A 5725-nucleotide genomic window follows, 5' to 3' on the forward strand; every position below is an offset into this window, starting at 1 on the left:
AACTCGAGATATGATTTTTCTTGTAACTGTGACACGGGTAGTTAGAAAGCTGAGAATGTAGAAACAAATGATTTGAAGTTCTTAATTTCATAAATTATGTTCGGTAACTCCTCAAGCTCGACTCCAGCGACGGTTTCGGGCATGGGGGCGTTACACCGAAGACCCAGCCCGAGCACCTTCAAGGCCTCCGCCGCGGCCTCTTGTACCCCTTCCACGAGTACCTCTGGTGCTCATTATCGAATTACGCTTTATCTGTTTTAACAGTTTTATGCATCAGTTTTACAGTTCCAGTGTTTATTAACGGATATTTTATGGAAAATATTATCGATAACTCAAAGTTTTTTTTCGCAGATTGCAGTCTTACTACAGTTTTAGGTTACCCTAAACAGAGTATTTCAGTGCAGTCTATTGCCTACAGTATTCTCAGTATTCCAATTTAAACAAGTAGTAGTTTCAGAGAACTTACAGGATCGACACTGGTGACTCGAAGTGCCATACATTCAGTAAAATATTTCCAAAATTTTCAAATATTTCAAAGTTCTTTTTTGAAATTTCAAGTTTAAAAGAAACCCAAATCCACAACTGAGTTTTGTAACCTAGCTCTGATATCACTAAATGTAAACACCCCAAACTCGGCCTAGATGTTATGGCCGAATCTGTAATGTCACATTGAAGTGCTTTTTGATTATCATAATTTCATTGAAAGGTCGTTTTATATAAAAACCTCTTTGTGAACTTAACGTAAGTTTAGGATATCTTGTTCATTGTTAAAACTCAAGTTGTTTTAGCAAAATGTTAAACATATTAGATTGTCATTACGTTTTTAAAAAAATAATGTTTGCTGCGGAAGCTTTTTAAAATATGTTGCGTAAACGTGGTGTTTGAAAAGTATTTATCTTTTTGAAAATCCGTGGCCTACTACTAGAAGATATGAATCAAGTAAATAAATCCCAAATTAAAATAAAAACATAGAGAGGCCTTATTAAAAAACAAACACCCAAATAAAATTACTTATAAATTAAAAGTTAAAAATGAAAGCAAATGTAGTTGTGTGGCCACCATCGAGTCCCTTGTAGCACCAATTTACCTAAGGATTACCTGGGAAGAAAAGTAGAAGGGTGAGTTTATGAAAACTCAATGTGTAATCCCTTATTAAACAAACAGTCAGTCATACAATAGGCAAATACAATCTGGGCCTAAGCCCGTTTAAGTAACAGTCCAATATTAGTTAGGACCTTAGCACATTACAGTATCGGTATCAGTGTGGGCCTTAGCCCATCCATCTCAGTAACAATAACAGATATGCAATCAGAAAACCTACCCATCCATCCTCTACACTCCACTCCGTGCAGCCCTACACTCCATGTGGGGATAAAATCAACCCACCCATCCCTACACTCCAAATTATAGCACCTGTTGCGGCACTAAACAGTATTTACAGCAGAGCTGCCAGTACAGTACACTTCCTCTAAATATAATAAACTCATCCCCATGCAATATGTCATGTCATAATATCATACATGTATGTAAAAATGTCATGCTCGATTACAGTCATACATATCATAGGGGCATATCAGTCATTTTACCTCATAGGGGTATAATAGTCATTTCATCAAATTGGGGTCTAGGTATACTTACCGACCCAACTGTAGGTTTACAGTCGTCTCGAGTGACCCGTGTAACCTTAACAGTCAAATAGTGAAAATGGGCCTATGGCCCACTAAGCCCAAAAATGGCCTTGGCCATGTGAACTACACAGCCTAGTCCCATAATCTCTACACGTCCGTATGGTTTGGTTGTATAGGCCCACGAGCTCGTGGGGCCCACATGGCCCATTCTGGCCCAATGTGGCCCAAAGTGGCCTAAGCCCATGAAATCGCTCATGGCAGCCTCTACGATCAAATGCCCATGTTTATCCATTCAAACTACCACACAATTGAGCGCAAGCTCGTGTAGTCTCGACGGTCACCTATTTCGGCTTTTGTCGATTTACGATAATGGCAGTGTGGTTACACACCTGTTTGCGAAAATACACGTCTAGTTCAAGAGTACCCCAAACCTTGACCGAACGATTAAGACTCCTTACACTTCAATCGTTGCCAAAGATTGATTACAGGCTCTTACATATAATCAAAATCGCAAAACTGATTTTAGGGAAGGGAAGCAATCGACCTTCTATCTCCAAAAAGAATACCCACACAACAGAGGCAAGGGTAGCACCAACACGTCTCGATTTTTCAAGGAAGAACTGCAAAAATCGAAACAAATGGAAAAAGAGCTAGACAGAAATCGGCTCAAGTACCCAAATGAGAAGAGAGAGAAGAGGGTGTAATGTAACAGCCCAAAATTGACCCTAGTCGGGAAGTGGTTTCGGGACCGCTAAACCGAGTCACCGAAATGTTTGAATGTGATAATTATTGTCTAGAATATGTAATTATGAATGTGTGAAAATTTCAAGCTTCGATTTTGTCGATTGCATGTGAATTTAGTCAATAGGACTTATGCGAGAAAATTTTAAAATGTGATAGGTCAATGCGTAAGGACCTATTAGTGCATGTGGAAAAAGGGGAGGACTTGCATGTCAAATTCCCCCCCCCCTTTTATAGTGGCCGGCCATGAAAAATAAGGTGGACAAGGTGTGATAAGCAAAACATGTCATAGACATGTTTTGTTGGTGCATCATGGGATGAATAACAAAATAAAAAGTTAGTAATAAAGAAATGGAAAAAAAAAGAATGATGAAAGGAAAAAAAAAAGGGATCATCATTCATGTTCTTGCTAGCCGAATCTAAAGAAGAAAGAAAAAAAAATTTGTTCATCTTTTATCATCCTTGGCCGAAAATGCTAAGAAGAAGGGGGAAGGGGAAGTAAAACATTCGGCCACTCCTTCTAGTCTTGAATAAGGTATGTAATGCATGGTAGCTTTTGGAAATTGTTGAATGTATTAAGCTAGTTACTAAGTCCCTTAGTTAGCCCATGTTCAAATCTTGAATCTTGTTGGTAACATGAGCAATCGGTCATCTTAAGTCACTATTAAGGTAAGGAAGTTTGTACTAGCTTTTGAAATTTTAGTTAATATTGAGTGAGTTATCAAGTGATTTTTGTAAACCATGTTGAAATTTCGATTTTGGGGGTAAGTATGGTTTTCGGCTATAAAAGATTAATAAGGGTGATGATTGTGTTTCATGCTAAACTTAGATGAAATTGTGTGATTAGATAAATTAAAGGTAATAGTATAGTTGATGAATATATATAGATATGCATATTCGGCCATCACTTAGGAGCTTATGTGATGTTGAGTTTAAGCTTTGCATATTCGGCTATATATATATACATATATATGCAAGCCCATTCGTGATATTACCTTAGGACTATGTATATATAACCGACAAAAAAAAGGGAAAAACTAGCAAAGGTGAATGCCGAATGAGCTATAGGAGGTGTGGATGACTTTTATGCATGTGGGTGTGTGTGTATGCCATTTAGTGGGCGACATTCGGCATTTCTTAATTAACATTAGAGATGAGTGAATGAAATCGGCATGTGTATTTGTGAAAATGCCGAATGTGAATGGAATGGAGTGGAGTGGATGCTTTAAATGTGTTATGAACAATTATAAGTTAAATTAAGGTTTGCTAAATTACCATTGTCATTGCCGAATATACAAACATACATATGCATGTGTAATTGAAGTATGAATGTTTAGCAAGATGTTTAAACTAGTTAATTTATCGATTTAGCTCAAGAAGCTAAAGGTGGAGAGGCAAGCAAGGGCAAAGAAAAGATCATCGAGTAACCGAGTTGGAACCGTCTTACCCAACACAAGGTAAGTCATCAAGCATATATTTTGTATTGATCTAAATAGACATAATGTCTATGTAATCATGCTGAATGGAATGATAAATTTATATACATGTATGTATGTGGTGATGAAAGTGTTGAATGAAGAGAAAAGAGGTGAGATGTATTGAGTTGTTGACCTCGGCACTAAGTGTGCAGGTATAAACATTTATGATCATGAGATTGGCGCTAAGTGTGCGGGTTTAAATTGTACGGCACTAAGTGTGCGAGTTTGATTATGTAGCACTAAGTGTGCGAGTTTGATTACGTAGCACTAAGTGTGCGAGTTTGATTACGTAGCACTAAGTGTACGAGTTTGATTATATAGCACTAAGTGTGCGAGTTGATTATATAGCACTGAGTGTGCGGACTTAATATATACTTTTGAATCATTATGGACACTAAGTGTGCGACATTATTGAGTCGATTACGGACAGCGGATCGGGTAAGTACCTTGAGTTCATGGCTAATAGGTGCTATGACTATATTTGGAGTTGAGCTTGGTAAGTTTGAACCTATGTGACAAATATACTTGAAGTCACGTACATAAGATTTATCGTGGAATAGGTGAAAGGCCGTTTAGTTGTATGATTGTAACGAAAATAAAATGATGTATGAAAATGCCTCAAATATCCTATTGATGAGTATATGGAATGTGAATGCATGATTTGGTATGAGATTGAACCGATGGGTCTGAGGAACTATGGCATGGTTCGGTATGGATGGAGTAACTAGCCTCGTTCCATTTTGTTTCCTATTGTGATAATGTTATTAATGGATGGTAGTGCATTGCTTATGACTTACTGAGTTATATACTCACTCGATGTTTCCTTGTCACCTATTTTAGGTTTCTTGGACTCGTCTCTTTTTGCGTGATCGGGCCGTCATCGAAGTCATCACACCGGCTAGCAAGTTTTGGTACTTTCTTCTTAGTCGGCTTAGGAGAACATTTCGGCATGTATAGGCTATTATGTTGTGTTTGAACTTTGGTATGTAAACTTTTAGCCATGCGAAAATGGCATAAATGTTCGGTTGGGTTTGGTTTCATAACGTTAGGTCGTAAATCTTGATAATTCGACCTTTTTATGCCATATGTCATGGTTGATTATTTTGGTGTTAAAATTCATGATATGGAAATAGTGTAGTAGGGGGATGTTTGACAATGATTAGCCTTTGGCATGGCTAGTCATGATCATAATTTGTGATATGTATGACGAATTACTAGTTAGATCAAGGAGAAATCACGAAATGGGCATAGTTGCTTTCGTAACAGATGCTGGCAGCAGCAGTGATGTGAGATTGAAAAATCACTAAAAATAGTAGGAGTGGAATTAATTGATGAATAAATTATGTATTCGAAGCTCGATGAGTCTATTTTCAGATAGAAGCAACGAAAAGATCATATGGACAGTATGTTAAGAGATATTCAGGTTCTCGTGAGACAGGGCCAGAACGGTTTCTGGATTCCCTGTTTCGACTTTGGAAATTCATTATAAATTAACCAGAGATAATTAGGAGTCATACCATATATTTATAGATTCCTCTCTGAGTCTAGTTGCTATAGAAACAAACGGCATCAGTATTGAAGCTCTGTGCAGGGAGATATCCAAGTCGTAATGCACAAAGGTCAGTGTAGTCGATCCCAGTAACATGGGAGACTTTGACTAATAAACTGTACTAATTGGCCTGACCAAAAATTCTAGAAAAAAATGTGTAGATGGGCATATGAGTCTAGTTTCGGGGAAAATTCACGGAACTGGATTTTGAGTTCCAGAGCTCAAGATATGATTTTTAAAGCGACTAGTACGCAGATTGGCAGCTTGTCTGGAAAAAAATTTTAATAAGTGGTTTGAAGTCTGTTAACACCTCGTGTTCGACTCCGGCG

The 5725-nt window shown here is 37.7% G+C and overlaps 1 long non-coding RNA gene across 1 annotated transcript; it reads right to left on the reverse strand.

Moving 5' to 3' along the window:
* Positions 1 to 982: 982 nt before the first annotated feature.
* On the reverse strand, positions 983 to 5420 carry LOC121230664 (uncharacterized). Its single transcript, XR_005928716.1, has 2 exons — positions 5365 to 5420; positions 983 to 1098 (listed from the first exon to the last, which is right to left on the reverse strand). It is a non-coding gene; the product is annotated as an uncharacterized lncRNA (long non-coding RNA).
* Between the last annotated feature and the right edge of the window lie 305 nt (positions 5421 to 5725).

Source organism: Gossypium hirsutum, chromosome A06 (genome assembly GCF_007990345.1).
Source record: "Gossypium hirsutum isolate 1008001.06 chromosome A06, Gossypium_hirsutum_v2.1, whole genome shotgun sequence".
Taxonomy (NCBI): domain Eukaryota; kingdom Viridiplantae; phylum Streptophyta; class Magnoliopsida; order Malvales; family Malvaceae; genus Gossypium; species Gossypium hirsutum.